Source organism: Zingiber officinale, chromosome 8B, assembly GCF_018446385.1.
Source record: "Zingiber officinale cultivar Zhangliang chromosome 8B, Zo_v1.1, whole genome shotgun sequence".
Taxonomy (NCBI): domain Eukaryota; kingdom Viridiplantae; phylum Streptophyta; class Magnoliopsida; order Zingiberales; family Zingiberaceae; genus Zingiber; species Zingiber officinale.
This window is the reverse complement of record NC_056001.1, coordinates 991,253-1,011,658: the sequence shown is the minus strand read 5'-3', so window position 1 is coordinate 1,011,658 and position 20,406 is coordinate 991,253.

Sequence of the window (20,406 nt, the reverse complement as noted above, 5' to 3'; positions counted from 1 at the left end):
CGGAAAGAACACCGCCATAGAGAAGGAAGTTGAGTAGTGTCCTCCAGCCCACTGCCCACGAAACATCGGGAAAAGGAAACAACACCTTCGAGAGGAAGATGAGAAGTCTCGACCAACCCCGAAACGGTTAGTTTCAGTGAAATATAACAAACACTCGATAGTTTACCCGCAATATGATTTGTAAGAAAGACAACCCCAGCAAGTCAAATTGGGATGTTCAAAACGGACACTTAATAAATATACTGCCTTACTCAAGCAAGAGAAAAAAAAAATAATAGATTTATTTTATTTTATTTTTTAAGAAAAAATAATAGAGAATGTCCGATGATTAAAACGAAGGGCGGTCGTCCTCTTTATCTACAATGAAATCCTAGTATTATTGGATTCCACCGATAGAGATAAAGAATATTGTCTCTTGTTTCACGTAATAATCATCCCTCCATACTTGAATTTCTGGATCCGTTAAAATGATGAAAAGTGAGATGAAGTTATACTGCCTGAGCGTATTCTATTTACTTACATGTTAAATCATATTTACTCGAGTCGAGAGAAAAAAAATCAATAGATTTATTTTATTTTATTTTTTAAGAAAAAAAAAATAGAGAACGTCCCGATGATTAAAACCAAGGGCGGTCGCCCTCCTTATCGGCAATGGAACCCTAATATTATGAGGTTCCACCGATAGAGATAAAGAATATTGTCCCTTGTTTCACGTAACAATCGTCCCTCCATACTTGAATTTTTAGATCCGTTCAAATGATGAAAAGTGAGATGGAGATATACTGCCGTATTCTATTTACTTACCTGTTAAATCATATTTACTCAGAGTCGAGAGAAAAAAAATCAATAGATTTATTTTATTTTATTTTTTAAGAAAAAATAATAGAGAACATCCCGATGATTAAAACCAAGGGCGGTCGCCTCCCTTATCGGTAGTGGAACCCTAGTATTATGGGATTCCATCAATAGAGATAAAAAAATATTGTCCCTTGTTTCACGTAACAATCGTCTCTCTATGCTTGAATTTTTGGATCCGTTAAAATGATGAAAAGTGAGATGGAGATATACTGCCTACGCGTATTCTATTTACTTACTTGTTAAATCATATTTACTCGAGTCAAGAGAAAAAATATTAATAGATTTATTTTATTTTATTTTATTTTTTAAGAAAAAAGAATAGAGAACGTCCCGATGACTAAAACCAAGGGTGGTCGCCCCCCTTATCGGCAGTGGAACCCTGGTATTATGGGGTTTCACCGATGGAAATAAAGAATATTGTCTCTTGTTTCACGTAACAATCGTCCCTCCATGCTTGAATTTCTAGATCCATTAAAACGATGAAAAGTGAGATGGAGATATACTGTCTACGCGTATTAAAATCAGGGGCAGTCGCCCCCCTTATCGATAGTGGAACCCTAGTATTATGGGGTTCCACCGATAGAGATAAAGAATATTGTCCCTTGTTTAACAATCGTCCCTCCATGCTTGAATTTCTAGATCCATTAAAATGATGAAAAGTGAGATGGAGATATACTGCTTGCGCATATTCTATTTACTTACCTGTTAAATCATATTTACTCGAGTCGAGAGAAAAAAAAATCAATAGATTTATTTTATTTTATTTTTTAAGAAAAAAGAATAGAGAATGTCCCGATGATTAAAACCAAGGGCGGTCGCCTCCCTTATCGGCAGTGGAACCTTAGTATTATGGGGTTCCACCAATAGAGATAAAGAATACTGTCTCTTGTTTCACGTAACAATTGTCTCTCCATGCTTTAATTTCTGAATCCATTAAAATGATGAAAAGTGATATGGAGATATACTGCCTACGCGTATTCTATTTACTTACCTGTTAAATCATATTTACTCGAGTCGAGAGAAAAAAAAAATCAATAGATTTATTTTATTTTATTTTTTAAGAAAAAAAATAGAGAACGTCTCGATGACTAAAACCAAGGGCGGTCGCCCCCCTTATCGGCAGTGGAACCCTAGTATTATGGGGTTCCACCGATGGAGATAAAGAATATTGTCTCTTGTTTCACGTAACAATCGCCCCTCCATGCTTGAATTTCTAGATCCGTTAAAACGATGAAAAGTGAGATGGAGATATACTGTCTGCGCGTATTAAAACCAGGGGCAGTCGCCCCCCTTATCGGCAATGGAACCCTAGTATTATGGGGTTCCACCGATAGAGATAAAGAATATTGTCCCTTGTTTCACATAACAATCGTCCCTCCATGCTTGAATTTCTGAATCCGTTAAAACGATGAAAAGTGAGATGGAGATATACTGTTTGCGTGTATTATATTTACTTACCTGTTAAATGATATTTACTCGAGTCGAGAGAAAAAAAATCAATAGATTTATTTTATTTTATTTTTTAAGAAAAAAGAATAGAGAATGTCCCGGTGATTAAAACCAAGGGCGGTCGCCTCCCTTATCGGCAGTGGAACCTTAGTATTATGGGGTTCCACCAATAGAAATAAAGAATACTGTCCCTTGTTTCACGTAACAATCGTCTCTCCATGCTTGAATTTCTGAATCCGTTAAAATGATGAAAAGTGATATGGAGATATACTGCCTACGCGTATTCTATTTATTAAATCATATTTACTCGAGAGAAGAAAATCAATTAAAAAGAGTTATTTGTGAGAAATTAGAGATTATTTTTTCAGCTTTTTAATCGAACCACGCATGAAACTATTGGAAATACTTAAATTATGTATCTTATTTTTAAAATTATAAAATTATTATCTAATATTATTCTAATCGATTGCTTGAGATATTGTAAGATATAGATATAAAATTAGATATTTAATTTTATGTTGCAAAATTGACAGATATATTTAGAAAATTTAAAATAATATTAAATTAGATATTATGTAATCTTCTAATTTTACTAATTTAATGCACCCTCTCATTCTCAAAATTGATAGGTGACCATAAAGAACTCGAAATAAAACACCCTCACCTTCGGATGCTCCACCTTCGGATGCTGCAATTCCGTTAAAAGCGGTGGCAAATCGCAACTTAACTCACTTTAATGTAGCCTTTCTTCCATTGGGGAGCAACAATCAACTGGGCCGCATGCAGATCAACATGCGGCCCGCAGCCTCGACAGCTTGGCCCAAAGCGGCCCATCTTACAACTCAATTATGTTGTATATTCTTTTTCATTTATTGTATTTCTTTCTCAGATACAAACCAGGTGAAGCTCAACTTGCAGTCTGACTGTATGAGATATTGATTAATTACTTACAAAGTCAATTATCGGAGTGCCACTGAATTTATCTCCATTGAAAAAGAATAACCAATTAAAAAAAAAAGTGTATATCAAAGTTTGCTATAGTCCTATGAAAAATATGGAACCGTCGCACCTCCAAATTGATTCTACGGATAAGGAAGAAATAAATATATATGTCTAAATAAAAAATTATAGCACATGTAAACTCGATCGGGAGAGAGAATTTCTATGAAAAGTCTTAAGTTGACCACTTAATTTCTAGTAAATTGTAAGTCCTTAAGAAATAAATCAAAATGCAAAATAATTTTGTTTTAATTTGATTTATAAATACATGAAAAAATATTTGGTAAACTATATTAATACTATCCAAAATTCGATCTCTGGTTGGAGAGCGAAAGAGCGGCGTTATTGGCGACAGGCGGCGGAGGAGAAGAAGCGTGTTAGAGTTCAAATTCTCTAGTATAAATTCAGATCAAACTGATTTCTCTTGATCTTTTACATCGGAGGTTGTTGTCAATGATCGAGACGCCCTTTACTTCACATCATATGAATTGTCTATTATCAACAATCTTTAATTATCTATTTCGATCTAAACTATAATTTACATAGTCCCAATTTATAGTACAAATTATGAAAAGAACTAAGAGAGAATTAAAAGTTACGGATAGGAGGATGTATCAACTAAGGCCCATGGGATTATTTCAAACCGAAATTGAAACTGAAATCGAATCTGAAACGGAAATATTTTTTTCTTCTCATTTGATGCATGATTAAATATTTGATGCATGCTTTATTTTCATGCTCATTTCTGTTACAAGAAATTCAACCACAACAACAAATGTTGGCTTTTTTTAATTGATGCAGGTTGAAAAAAACACCGTTAGTACAATGCACGTTAAATTAAGTTATTTTTCATGCTTGTACTTTAATTATGACTTGGACGATTAATTATGCTGGGGCACGAAGAACGGGAAATTACAAAAATATTTTAGAATAGTGATAAAGTTATCACGGAATAAATTTTTACCGATAATTATCGATAGAATATTATTTTCATCACAAGGTAAGTCACAAGCCGAAAAATCATAGCTTACCGATAGGATTACTGACAGAATCTATATTCTATCGGTATTTATCGATGGAAATAATATTCCGTCGATATTACCAAATAACATTACTGACAGAACGGTTGTTCCGTCGGTAAATACCGACGAAAACTGTGTTCCCTTGGTAATATCAAATATAGATTACCGACGGATGTAAAATTCCATCAGTATTTACCGACGTATTATCGATAGAATTATTTCTGTCAATAAGTCTGCATAAAATTCTAGGGCACGGTTCTGATTTTTTTCTTACGTGCGCATGCTCTTCCCCATTTACTCTGGCGATTTAGCTGAGTTCTCTCCGCCCCCTCTCTCCCTCTTCCCGACGCCGGCAATGACTAGCGGTCGACACACATGCGCTTGGTCGCGCATGCTGTGTCGGCCGCCATCACGTGCTTGGCCGTGTTGGAGGCTATGTCGACCACCAACACATGCTTGGTCGTGCTATCTGTTGGACCCCGTGGTTGTTTTGATGTGATCAACCAAGTTAGGTTAGGTCCTGTTTGGTTTTGATCTCTGTGTCTAAGTGTGCAGGAGCTTAGAAGCACAGGAAGTCGAGCGGAAGATGCAGTTAGCGAGAAGGATGGCACGGGAAATGAGTCGACGGGCTCGGTGTGTCCGAAGGACGAAAGAGCTGCGAAAAAGTACATCGGTGGACGAGAAGAGCGTGCGCGACGTTCGAGGGATGAGAAGCCGAGGTGAAAGCCTGCTCGAGGAGAATGTCATAAATTGGGTTCGGGTGAGCCCTATTTCGGTTGATCGCAATCACCCAAGCGAATGGAACTTCGGAAGTTAAAGTGAAGATGAAGAAGTGTTGGAAAAGCAGTTGGAGCCACCCTCAACAGTCGTTGGAGGCGCCTCCGCCCTCATTAGCTTGAGGGCGCCCTCAACAGCATCGAGGGTGCCCTCAATGTCCTTGAGAGCGCCCTCAACTAGGTCAAACAATCGTTGGCGAGCGGATAAAGTTTTATCCGTTTATCCCCTTGGAGGCGTCCTCAACCCCTTTCGAGGCGCCCTCAAGACTCAAGATAGGATTTCCAGGAGCTATATAAAAGCCCATGAAGTTAGGAATTATTCAATTAACTCTTGTACTAATTTCCTAGCAACTCTTGAGCTCTCTAAGTGTGTAAAAGTCTTCTCTGCCTTCAGAGAAGAAGATTCGTAGTGCGCTTTTTCAACCGCCTTGGATTATCAACCATTTAGGTTGTAACCAAGTCAAATTATTGTGACTCTTCTCTTACTTTTATTTCTGTTATTTTATTTTATAATTGTTGCTATTTTTAGAGTTGAAAGAACGAGGAGGGTATTTTCGTATTGCTGACAATTCACCCCTCCCCTCTTGCCGGCCCTGCTGCACCATCACTATCTACTACCACGCGCCTTGTCGTTCTAGCGGACGACACCTGGATGTGTTGGCGGCTGTTGTTGGAACCCCAAGGTTGTTTTGGTGTGATAAATTGTAGGATCGAAAAGAATTTAGATATCTCCACAATAGCATGATATTGTCCACTTTGAGCCTAGACCCTCATGGTTTTGCTCTTGGGTTCTACCCAAAAGGCCTCATGTCAATGGAGATATCTTTTCTCTGATAAACTCATGATCTTTCCCATGTGTTTCCAATATGGGACTATGTTTGCAACCTTGCAACCCCAACAATCCCCCCCTCAAACAAAGGACCATAGGCTTCCCATGTCCGATCCTCGACCCACCAGGTCTTCCTGCCCCTCGGTCCACCCGACCTACTAGGACTTCCATGCCTAGTCGCGCAACTAGGGCTTCCTGCCTGGTGTCTGGTACTCTTGATCCGAACATAGGAGCCCCCATTTTCTTTGTTCGATGTCAATATTGTACCCACATGGCTCAATCAGACCATAGCTCTTGTGCACAGTCGGTGGTTAAACCTTCTGGCAGTCCGGGCTCTGATACCAATTGTAGGATCGAAAAGAATTTAGATATCTTCACAATGACATGATATTGTCCACTTTGGGCCTAAGCCCTCATGGTTTTTCTCTTGGGCTCTACCCAAAAGGCCTCATGTCAATGGAGATATCTTTTCTCTGATAAACTCATGATCTTTCCCATGTGTTTCCAATATGGGACTATGTTTGCAACCTTGCAACCCCAACAATAGTGCAGGAAAAGTCCAGACAGGTCGACGGGCTGACCAGATGTCTGGCGAGAAGTCCAAGCGGATCGACGGGCTGACCGGACGCTTGGCGAGAAGTCCAGCTAGGTCGACGGGCTGACCGGATAGCTGGCGAGAAGTCCAAGCGGGTCGACGGGCTGACCGTAATTGACAGGTTATTTACCAACCCCTCTAGCCGGCCCAACGGTCTTACAGCTGTGACGACTGCCAGCATGCATATGGTCATGCTGGCGGCTATGCCGACCGCCAACATGACCAATGTCGACCGCTAGCATGCGCCTAGCGGCACAACAGCCAGAACTCACTTGGCTACTGACACGTGGCTAGCTATTGTGTCACCGCCAACACGCGCACGCGTGCTGGCGGCTATGTCGGTCATCATTGTTAGCTAGGTCGTCATTGCTAGCATGGTCGGTCGCGTTTGGCGACTTGGCCAGCCGCGAGCTTACAGTCGGAAGCATGGGTGGTCGCAACTTGGCTGGCCACCAGCCATTGGCCGTAAGCTTGGTTCTACTGTGAATTTGCCCTAGCTTATCATTCTTTGTTATTAATTTTAGCTAATTTTTTTATAGGTTACTGCATTTGCTGCTCTTCTCTAGATAGACTACTCATTTTCAAACATTATTTATTAAACAGTACCTATGTTAAGTTAGTATTTAGATTTATAATATGATATAGTCATTTTGTTATTTTAGTGTGTATATATTTACATCTAAGATAATTTTAGACCTGATTATCTTTGGTTAGAACATGAAAGATAGTATAGTTTATTATTTTATGAAAATCATGTCATATACTTTGTAACATATTATATGAAATGGTATTATTATTAGGTGACAATGTTTATAAGCAAAGCTTAGATGTACAATCGATTAGAAAATAGATTTATTAAATATTATTGTTGAAGTTAAACAGTTTGTGAACTTTACTAAGTCGAGTTACGGTATTTGTGTAATCATTCCAAATGTAAAAATAAAGCCTTACGTGATAAGGATACCGTGAAAGTACATAAACGTAACAATGATTTTGTGTCAAATTATTATAATTGGTACTGTCAAGAACTTATTTGCATGAACCAATTGAACCTTTTAGTGGTTCATTATCTGGCACAACTATTGTTGGGAAATTATCCACTAATAATATTATAACAGTCCATTCCTCTCAAACTATCCAAAGATCTCAAAGGCGTGCTTGAAATGAATAGAATCTAAATTATTAAATTTCACTCACGACAACTATTTTTTTTATCCTTTATTCAATTCAAATGTTTTTTTGGTGCTCTTAAGAGTGAAACACTAACACAAATACAAGTGTATATACATGTAATTGTAGAGATTCCATTTTTCCAAATGAGTTTAATTGATCTGAGCTCTATTAAGTAACAAAAATATAGTTGAGAGATCACCTTAGGACACAAGTACTAACAAGTTCTATGAATCATGACTATTTACAAAGTTATCTACTATCCAAACTTGACAAAGTGGAGAGAGATTATAAAACTAGGCTAACACTCGAATGCTTTCAATAAAAGCAATGCTCATTTCATGCTTCTAAAGATAGAGAAAAACTATTACTAAGCATACTAGTACTGAGTGTTGGACACCATGGTTGTTTTGATGTGATCAACCAAGTTAGGTTAGGTCTTGCTTGTTATTTGATTCCTGTGTCTAAGTGTGCAAGAGCGCAGGAAGTCGAGCGGAAGACGTAGCCAGCGAGAAGGACGACATGCGCAGGGAGCCGACGGGCTCGATGCGTCTGAAGGACGAAAAAGTTACGGAAGAGTACACCGGTGGACGAAAAGAACGTGTGCGACGTTCGAGAGATGAGAAGCCGGGACGGAAGCCTGCTCGAGGAGAAGGCCGGAAGTTGGGTTCGGGTGAGCCCTATTCCGGTTGGTCGAGATCACCCAAGCGAGCGGAGCCGGAGCAGAAGACCCGGACCAAGGCGAGCTGAATCGGAGCAGAGGTCCCAGACGAAAAAGTCAAACGGAATTGACTTTATGGGCCCGGGCGCCCGGAACCCTTTCGGGCGCTCGGACCCAAATTTAATCCAGATCGCGGTCAAACCGTGATCCGTGCGTAGGGGATAAAGTTGTATCCCCCCCAGGGCGCCCGGAACTCTTAGGGTGCCCCGACCAAGGCTATAAATATAGCCTTGGTCCAGAAGTTTGAATAATCTCTTGAATCAACTCTGTATTCAACTTCTAAGCAATTGTCTGAGCTTCAAGTGTGTAAAAGGCTTCTCCGCCTTTAGAGAATGAAACTTTTTTAGTGCGTTTTTACAACCACCTTGGATTAACAACCTTCTTGATTGTAACCAAGTCAACTCGCTGAGTCTCCCTGCTTTTCTTCATTTTACTTTCTTGTTATTATTGTTGCTATTATTTTAGAGTTGAAAAGTTTGAGGAGGGTATCTTTGATTTGTAGGCAATTCACCGCTTCCCTCTTGCCCGCCCCACTGCGCCAACACTAAGGATTAAACATATGAGTGAAGAATAAATGTGCTAGAATTTTATAATAAGGGCAAGCCACTATGTGAAAATCAGCAATAGACTTCGGATATTATCCGAAGTAATATACAGATAATTACCGAAGTAGACGCACGTGAAGTAAAAGGGTCAATTTATTACTTCACCACACAATTACTGAAGTCTATCACCGGTCCAAAATCGGTTCAAAATCAGACCATTTTTGAAGTCAAAAAGATCTATTACTTCATCGAGATCAGTAAAAGTACCGAAGTGATTGATGATATATTACTTCATAGGTTACATTGATTGAAGAAGTAAAATATGTATACGACTTCATAATTTTTGTATTCTAGTGCAGTAAATATTTAATTTTACTTCTACATAATTTGGCTTGATCGAAGTATTTTGGGTTGTATTACTTCATCATAGTGTATACGTAATAGAGCATATTTTACTATAACAAAAAATTTAATTTAGCGAAGTAATTTATACAAATAACTTCACAAATTTAATCAGTGACCAAGTAAATAGTTTCTTTAACTACACCACTATTTAAATTTATTGAAATCTTTTGTGTTGTATTACTCCACCATTTATTCATAGTATTGAAGTAATTGTCCATATTTTACTACAATACAATTTTAATTGACAAAAGCGTATATCATAATATTTTACTACAACACAATATTTTTCACTACCAAAATTGAACAAATATATCACAAATATTTATAAAATACAATCCAAAAGTGTATTCATAAAAGCCATATAACCAACTTCACCCAAAGCCTTTTGTATTCATAAATATCTAAATATAACCCAAAAATATATTCACAAAAGATAAGTTTGATCAACTCCACCCCAAAGCTTTTGTATCCATAAATCTCTAATTGCAATCCAAAATTTATATCACAGCCTACACTTAGGCACCCACATAGAACTAGACGAATTCACTCCATTCACTTTTGACTTCATCATATTGAGATTGTAATATGATTTGCTTTTGGATGCTGCAAACTGAAGCATTAATAGAAGTTTAAGGGTTAATGTAAAATAACTCAATATTTCATAAAGAAGATATTTCATAAAGAACAAATTCACCTTCCTCTCCAATTGTGGATCTTCATCTAAGACTATCTCTTTCATGTACCGCATTATACAATATTCACATTCAACACCACCAATTTGTTTTAGATTACCCTAATAAAATTGAAAATATAATGCAATTAGTCACAATATAAATAATAAGAATTATTAATTGATGCCTAAATATATTTTGTAAAGGTAAGTAATTGCAAGGTACTGGCAAAACAAATGATAGAACATACAAGATAACCATAATCATCATCATAAAACTTGAGCATATGAGGTAAACATAAAAAACAAAATACCATAGATGATGGGTATAGGAATATTCATAACCCTACATTAGTTTGTAACAACATCTATTAGCAAAAATATCTAACATCAAGCATTATCATCCTTCTCTATAATAATCGTCTTTAAGAAAAATTAAGGTCAAATCTAAATTTACCCCATGTAAACCAAAGCAAACCATGTGAACAAATATTGTAAACAAAGCAAAGCATGTTGAAAATACTAGAGTTCATCAATACTGCTAAGACATCTTATAAGTATTAGAAGACAGATAGTGCTAAAGTCAATTTTCATATAAAAAAGATAGCAAGAACCAAAGTGGATAATGAAAACAATTAATCCATGTCCATATACCTGCCAAAGATGCAAACCATAGAATAGCTAGAACAAGTGCCATAGAAAAAGATGTTTTGATATCCCTCATCGGAAATCCTCCTTTCCCTCTGTTATAGATTGTAATACTTATGTGTCTATTGTTGGATGTTGTAGTTTTAGATCATTTGTAGTTTTATATCCTTGATGACATAGTGACTTTTCTCCCTCACTTCACTTCAATTCCCTGGCGCCGCTGCAGAGGGGAAGAACACTAATGGCACGGTAGAGAGGAAAGGGAAGAAGGGGGTGGAGAGGGAGAAAACCTAGCGTGCAGAGAGGAGAGGAAGTGAAGGCGTCTCAACACGAAGGGTTTGCGTCGGGGAAAATGGAGAAGGTTGCCGTCGGGGAAAACACGAATGCCCGACGGCTTGCGTCGGGGAAAAATGCGAAGGAGAAAAAGGTGATTGTGAATTGCACGACCAGGGCATGTGCTTGGCTGAGAAAATGAGGCATGGTCGTGCCTGTTTGGCACGGTTGTGCCTCTTGGCACGGCCAGGCCTTGTGACCTATTGCTCGGAGGGGGCACGACTGTGTGACCTACTGCTCTGAGGGGACATGGTCGTGCCTCTGGGAATGACTTGGCCTTGTGGCTTGCCGGGAAGAGAGGCACTGTCGTGCCTCAAGACATGGCTTGCCCCTTGGAGGTCACATGACCATGTCTCCTTGCCCTATGAGGTAGACATTGCCATGTATGGCCCTAGCATGACCCTATGAGGTAAAAGACATATCCATGCCTTATTGAATCTCTTCTAAACTTGCTCCAATGCTTCATTTTTGCTCTAAATGTATCTTGTCAATGAAAATAAAAAGAGGAGCAAATCTCTGAACAAAACAAATAGTATGCTGATAAAATAATAAAAATGAGTGTGATAATCATAAATCAAATATAAGAAATGCAAGTGAATGTGTATTAATAATGGTCTAAATGTATATTTAACCTATACACATCATAAAAACCTGTTACAAATCCACAAGTGCATGGAAACGTCATCAAATAATAAAATGATTATTGATCCACATGGGCTGTTGATTAAACACTATTGATCCACATAGGTAGGCCCGTGACGGCCTTGGGTTGGTTTGCGAGTTAAAAACACATATAAGTCAAGTTTTATGTCAATTTATTATTATTATTTTATAATTTTGAAATAAAATTAATACTTTTCATCAAGACATAAATACTTGTATCTATTTATATTTAAAATATTTTTTATAGATATATTTAATTGATGATACCTATCCTAAGTAAAACGTTGAAAACATGATTTTTTTTTTGTGTTTTTATTTTAATGGGTTGACCCACCTAATCTGTAACTCATCTTAGATTGGGTTGAGTTGGAGATTTTCCAATCCGCCAAGTAGATGGGTCTGCCCGCCCCGCCTCGTCCTGCCCCGCCACGAGCCGATCCGCCACGAGCCACCCGCCCTGTTACAAATTGGTCCGTTTCACGGCTCTAAGTTTAATAGCTAATATGTTATAGTATTGGAACATTTAAAACAGCTAGTTGTAAATTCAAAAATTTTATAGATTTTTTTGCAAAAGTGCAATCAAAGAGAAACCCAACCCGGCTCTCCACTTTCTATATTTTCTCCCTTAACCTTAGTTGTTCATGACCGGTCACCCAGAGATAGTCTGAAATTAACTGGTCATTATTTTTTTTTCCCAACCCTAGTTTTCTTCCACCCATGAACCATCGCCGTCTTCTTCTCTTGAGCTCTCATAAGCCTCTGTTTGGATGGGGTGAAGTAAGGTTCATTAATGGAAGGGGATGGAAGGGGAAGGGGAAGGGGGGGGGGGGGGGGGGGAGGAAAGGAAAGTAATATATTTATCTTACCCTTGTTTGGAAGGGAGGGAAAGTTTATGTGAGAGGAAAGGGATGGAATGAAAGTTAAATATACAAATTTATAAAAATATCCTCTTATTTTTTTAATAAATCTGCATGTAAAAAAATAAATAAGAATATAATTGTAATAATTTCTCCTTACCCTTCCTTATACCCCAATTTGGAGTGTAAGGAATTTCGCTTATTCCCGAGCATGCAAGGGGAGGCTTTACCCTTCATAGCTCACTCTCTCCCAAACAAGGGTAAAAATTCATTTTACCCATGTTTACATTTCCCTCCCCTTTACTCACCTCCTCCCAAACAGAGGGTAAAACTCTAATCTCCTTTTTGTCGTAAACACCCAGAGTTACAGAGTTACTCTTGCAGGCTTCGTCGCCCTCATAGTGCCGCATAGATGCTGCCATCCGCGGTTGTCATCACCCTATTAGCCGCTGTCGCGGCCAATATGTGATCGCCACGGCCAACTAACCGCCGCCCACCAGTTGCCAATGCGACGTCTTGTTGTGTTGCTGTCGTTCCTGCCAACATGAAGCTGTGTTGTTGCCATCACTCATGATGCTGTGTTGTTGCCGTCACTGTCGCACGCTAACATTGTTGCAAGCAACTCCGCGATGTGGCTTGAATTGTTCAACAAAAGGGAACCTCAACTAAAGTAAATTGGACCCTTTACTCAGGTGGAGTTTTTCTTGCTTGATTCCTTTTGATCACCTTCGTGCATGATTTGCTACTCTCTTTTCTTCCCCTGTAGTGTAAAATAAAATAGATCCTCTTGCTTAATCTCTCTACTGTAATAGGCCAGTTTTTGAATGGGGATAAGTTTGTGATATTAGTATCAATTACCTACCTCAGCATGATATAACAATAGTGAATAACACTCACTATTGACTTGGACCATATTAGAGTAGCAATGCTATTCAAATAAAAGACTCAATGTTGAGTTTGGGGCTAGATTAATAAGAGATTATTCAGGGTCGCAAGTGTAGTTTCCATTCAAGGAGAATATATACCGTGCTAATTTACTTAAGAAATGACTCACTTAAGCTTGATTCTGATTCAATTCAAAGTTCCTTTCGGCTTGATTAGGAAGTAGATTAGAACTTTATTTTATTACTGTTGCAAGTCATCTAAGGGCTTACGATAATAAGTAAATAATAAATTGCATGCTCTTATATATCTCTATTTTACTTGATCTTGTCTTATGCTTGTTCTTTTCATATCCTATCAGTTGTTTACTCTTTCAAAATTTATTAATGAAATTTAGAAGGGAAAACCGGAAATAAAGAGTGGACTAGCATCATTAAATGATTATGTTAATATAGTTCCTATAATTAAAAAATACAAGAGAGCTTTGGCTCTAGCATATTTTTGAACATTCAACGAGTATAAGAGGTTTCTTCGCCTTCAACGAAGGAGACTTCAGTAGAGTTTTTCATTTGTCTTAGATTAACAACCACGTAGGTTATAACCAAGTAATTCTTCTACCTCTTTTATTTTTAGTTGTTCAATTAATTTATTATAATTGTGCTACTAATCTGAGTTGAAAAATTGAGAAAGGATTTTTTTTTACAGGCAATTCACCTCCCTCTTGCTGGTCGCATCGGGTCCAACAGATTGTGGGTCATTCACCCTATATATGTGTTTGTTTATGTACATACACATGATGTATTTTGTATCGAGTAGATTGCAAGTCGTTCACCTCATGTATATACGATACAACTCTTAGATGGATTGCATGTGTATTTGTATATACAAATGATGTATTTCGTTACAAGTGGATTGCAGGTCATTCCCTCTCATATACAATGCATCTTTCTTGGATGAGTTGCGGGTCGCTCAACTTTATGTTTACATTTATATATGATGTATGTGTGTGTATTAGGTGGATTGCTAGTCATTCACCTTTATGTGTATGACACATCTTTGATGGATGTATTGTTTGCCCTTCACCCACTTAATAAATTATGTTGAGTTGTCGGATAGAGTAAGACTATAATATGTGTAATATTGAAAATGGGAAATTTAGGAGAAATGATGATTTTTTTTAAAAAAAAAAGAGAAAGAATAAAAGACGAATGACATGGAAATATAAAGTGTAAATTATGTTGTTGCTCTATTTGATTATATTATCATGCACATTCTTATATCTCCTCTTTGCACTCTGTGCTCACTCTCTTTTTTCCTTTGATCTCTAGGTCAATTGTTGAAATATGTACATAACATTAGTGGAGTCACTTCAAAAGTATACATATAATCAATTTAATAATTAGTTTTGGTTTATACTTTGCTCTGGTATTGTTATAGTTTATGTGCGGCAAGTGAAGCTAGCGTTGTGACAAGCCTAGCTCGTACGGGGAGTGACATAATAAGTGATACACAAAGTTTGAAAGCTAAATATATACTTAATTATGTGAATCTTTAAAGATTAAATGTGAATCGTAATTCTTAATGCCTTTGAATTCCTTAATAAAAGTACAGTTCATTCATATCCTCTACCAAATTTTCAATTTTGTGTTCACTTCATGTTTTCTTTGACCTCTCTAGATTTGCAGAAGGACAAGTAATATAGATTCTAATTGACTTCATTTAAGGATAGCGCTCAAAGGATTCCTAGCTATGCTGAAAATTGATTTTGTAAATCGATATTTTTCATTCTTATATTTTACTTCGCAGGTTTTTACATTCACATAGTCAATATATTCTTCTTATACAAAATAATTCTTTCCTTACATGACATGTTCTTGCTTATACACAAATTTACTATTTTTCTTTAACAAAATGAATAATTCTTTTAAACTACATAATCCCAGTCTTTTGTGCATCACGCATTTCTATAATGCTTACAAAAGGATAGCCAAGCTTGAATTGAGAGCTTGATAACATCTAAACGAACCAAGCTCAAACAAACCTCAAGCCAAGCTTGAATTGAGAGCTTGATAACATCTAAACAAACCAAGCTCAAACCAAGCTTCAAACAAGCTCAAGCACATAAAAAATAAACCAAACCAAGCTTGAACACTTATTTCAAAAGCTTAGTTCATTTTAAGCTCGGCTCGGCTCGGCTATCTTATCAAACAAGTTTGAACACCCCAAAACTCAGCTCGGCTCGACTTATTTACAGCCCTAGTCCCCTCAGGTCAGGACAACTTCAAATAGCAATTTCACATTACATGTCTCAGCATGCAATCTTGTGAAAGATAAGAGAATATTATTAGAGCTGCATTATTCCATAAACAATAAAATAAGAGGATGAGAGTCTATTTTATATCCTTCCACAGTTGCCTAATAACATAAGACTCGGCAAAATAAATGATGTATCAAAGATAGTAGAAGTAAAAAAAAACAAAGAAATTTATTTTAGACCTTGAACAGGTTTTATTTATTGGACATAAAGTGGTCTATTTTTTATTTGCATCAACTATATATGCCAACATATCTGAAACATAAGCATCCTAGCTAAACTATGCAATTATTCGACATTGTTATAATAATAATATCCTTTGTCATGTTCAAGTCAGATAATTGAATATATGATTCTCCCGGGATAGAAAAAAAATGCAATAATGGCCAACTATCCAATAGCAATAATCTAAAATGAAATAACAGTTAGCAATTTGTATTAGTCAGACAATTACAATGTCAATACTGTCTTCATATAACTTAATGTTATATTGCAAGAGGATTCTAAATGAGAGAGTGAAAGCATAGATCCTCAATATCAAACAAAAGCATGTTATATTACTATACAAGTCATATGGATTCAGGTCAAATCATCTTAATTTAAAGTGAGCTCCATACCATCTTAAATTTATCCAACAGGCAACTACTGCTTAAATAAGAACATCTCAACTAACAACTAAGGAGGTTACATTTATTTAAATTGATGGGTTAACCACTTACCCAAAAGCTACAGTTTGTTAAGAAAGGGATCAATCGATATATTATATATACTCAAACAACTTCTTCATGTATGATTTGGCAAAGGCCAAAGGGGAGCGGAACTATCTAAGACCATCAGGTTGATTAGGCCCATCTATGCAGTTATATTTTTAACAATGTTAAATAAGATATTGCATTTGTATCATATCAAAAATAACAAAATATAACAATCAATTATAATGTGACTTGCCTTTGAAATTGAAAATTACAGCCAAGGCCACAAGCTCTGCAGTCACGACCAATATAATCAAACCTGCAAGCATTGTGATTCCAGAACTTGAAAAATTAGTAGTTTTATCAATGCAGAGTAATAACTTTTTATCTAGTGCAAAAGTTACTTGTCAACATCAAATCCATTGCGACCATTAGCAACAATGTCATAGAGAAATTGCTTCTCTTTTGAACTCTGGGTAGAACGTGAAAGTATGCTAGAAAAGGAATTATATGATGCTTTAGCCAGCCAAATAAAAAAGCTTACCCTTGGTACACCAAACTTGGAGCTGGCTACTATCATTTCCTAGTATTAATAGAATTTTCACTTTAGTAGTTGAACAGTGATCTTATGATAATTCTCACAAACAGAAGTTAACCCCAATAGTCTTAGAACTTAGGAGAAATAACTTTGCATTGTTTTTTCTTTCAAACAAGATGGATCAAAATATTAAGTCTATTTCAAGGAATTTAGCAAAGAAAAAAAACCAAAAAAAGAATTAAAATTGATGATTTTGAGAAAGAAAAGATGAAAACTCTGAAGGCTCTTTGATAAAATGGAGAAGAGAGAAGAGAGAAGAGAGAAGAAGAAAATGAACAAAAAGAAATTTCATACTCCTAATCCACACTTTTCTTAGAAAAAACATTATATTGCCTGAACCAAATTCAGAAAAGTGGTAAAGAGAAAGGATGCACAGAATCTAGTCAAAAGCATAATTTTGAAAGAGAACAGTGCATGAGCCTCATGTATAAAACATGTCTTTCTTTTCAAAGAAATTTGGAGAGAAAAATTAAAATGCAACACTTCAAAGTGTTTGTCATAGTTGAGAAGACTATTTGCATTCAACAGAAATGCACAAAATTCAATCAAGCCAAAAAAAAATAAAAGGAGTCAATAGACATCACTAAAAACAATATGATCCAAACTGATTCCCCTTATTCAGGTCACCTAAATCAAATTTCAATCTGCAAACTATATTAGAACAGAACATTGAGAAACATAGATTAATAAGATACAATTAACTGATGACCTTCCTATTAAGGCACCATCTAGTTAATCAATGTATAAAGTATATTTTAGAAAATTTCAAAAAATATAGTAGTCGACATATGACGGGAGGAAAACAATATCTCAAGTATTTGAGGCCAATTCCATGAATTTAAGTTGCCATTGAACTCTATATGCAGGTTATACTATTGCCAGACCATTAACATCTCCTTCAGGTAGAGCATGTATGCATGTGCAAGTGTAATGGTTTATATATCTTGGAGTAAGTTTATTATATTGGACAATTTATGGAAAGATGCATTCAACTTTCAAAAATACCTAAAAAACCCACTTAATTTTCATATCCTTGATATATATATAAAGTCCTCTTATCACCCAGTTGGCACTATTGACGGCCGCAAAATCGTGACTAAGGGAATAGGGATGTAGTTGATTGCAATCTCCTGGCTGTGAAATTGAGGTCAGGCAACGACCGACCTCTTATACGTGAATTGCTAGCTACCTCTTTTAATTTAGTCATGAAATTGCGACCATTGCCACCTCCTAGTGCAGCCTCAACTTGGTTGCGATTTTGCAACTAGGAGGTCACAACTCATGAGGTTAGTTGTAGCCTAGTCATGGCCGACGCGATTTGACAACCTAGTTGTGATAGGCAATTGGTCATTGCGACTGTTGGCCATGATCTCCTAATCACATTTTATCATGACCTTTTAAGGGAACATTTAGTTCAAGTTATCATGTATAACCTTAGTTATGTGATTATTATATAATCATATAACCAAAATTAAGAGGAATAAAACATAATCAAATATTGTTTGGTTGAACTTGCAACAAAAAACTTGTTATTGGAAGGTTTTAAAAAATAATTTAGTTTAATATTTTACTGTATTATCCTCAGTTACAAAACCAACTATATATAATATTATTATTATTTTAAACTCTATATTTTTAAAATATTTTATTACTTCTTCATTTTTCATATTTTTCTTTTTTTAGGTGTTTTTTTTTTTACTTTTTTTAACATTTTTTTTTTTACATTTTTTTTTTAAGTTTTTTAAATTTTTTCTATTTTTAGTATTTTATGTTTTTTATTTTTTAACGTTTTTTTATTATTTTTATTTTTTTATGTTTTTATTTTTTAGATTTTTTCTATTTTTTATATGGCTGATCAATCTTATTTTATTTTTTATTTTTTACCACACTCAACGTTTTTTATTTTTTATTTTTCTAAAAAAAAAATTAATGTTTTTTATTATTATTTTTAAGTTTTCTATTTTTTTTTATATTTTTCTCTTATCGAAGAATATTTTTGGTAAAATAAAATCGTTAACCTCGAATCAAGAAAAATCTCAGTTTTCTGATTCTAAGTTGTATGTCCTTTTTGCTGACGTTTCGGATATGAAATATTATTCGAGAATTATCGATTACCTAAATCAAATAAAATTTTTATTGATAACTTTAGATGGATAATTAAAGTTATCATGATAATATCTAACTAAACTCAACTTAAATATTAAATCATAGTCAAAGGGTGATTATGAGGGTATTTTGAGTGCGTCCTTTAATAAATATAAAAATTGGACCCACTTTGTAATATTTTTTATAACGTTGAGTGTGGTAGTTTGGTCAATTGCGGTAGTTTATTAATGTATTGCAATCTTATTGTCCTTTGGTTTAATTGGAAAACATAAACTTGTTATTTCAATAAAAACTTTACTGAGAAAGGTTTTATTTTATCATTATTTTACAATTTTTGTATTCAAATTAAATAAAACCAAAATTAAATTAACAATTACTATTCAACTTAAAATTTAACTAAAATGATTTCTCTTAATTGATGCACTAATGTTGCATCTCGTCTTAATCATCTAATGTCCTATTAGTTTTATTAGTGGGATTTTCATATTTTGTTTTAAAAATTAGACACTAATTTTCTATTTTCCATTTATTTTTTATATAAATATATATATTTTTACCAATTCTGATCGGAATTATAGAAAGAATATAAATCTGTCGAATTATAGAAAGATCATGGCATTAAATTTTAATTTAGAAATCTATAGTACATATTTTTTTTAAAGGAATCTTATGATTATTTAATTATTATTATTATTTAAAAAAACTATTGTGTTCAAATTTTTTCCATTTCTGTTCTTCGTTTATTTTGTAAAAGATGAATGTACAACTCATCCTCATCTTCTCACTCAACCCTCTTCTCATCCCGTACCCTTGGGCCTTCCTTCTTTTCTTATCATCTTCTTCTTGAATCCGCACTTCAGTTTGAATTCCTGGAACATCATTATTCCTGGAACATCATTTTGTCCTCCTCCACTCACACTTTGAAGGTTTCTGCTTTGTCTTTCTCTTTCAAATTGAAAGTCGTTTCCTTTTGGGCATTTTATTTTAGGGTTTAGGGTTAAAGTACGGCGTTCTTAGTTTGAACATATAAGCTCTTAGGTAAAAAGATTAGCTCTTTTATTTTTATATGGCTGATCTTACTCTTTGTATATACTTTCGTACTTGAGCCCATCAGGTATTTGTGATATTGTTTCAGGAAAAGAGAATAACTTTGCTATCAAGTTAAAATATTCGCTCGTTCAGAGAGAATATATTTTATTTCTGTGTTTAGATTTTATATATATATATTTGTAAGTTGGCTTTTTTATCAACCCATGTATGTAAAAATTTAAAAT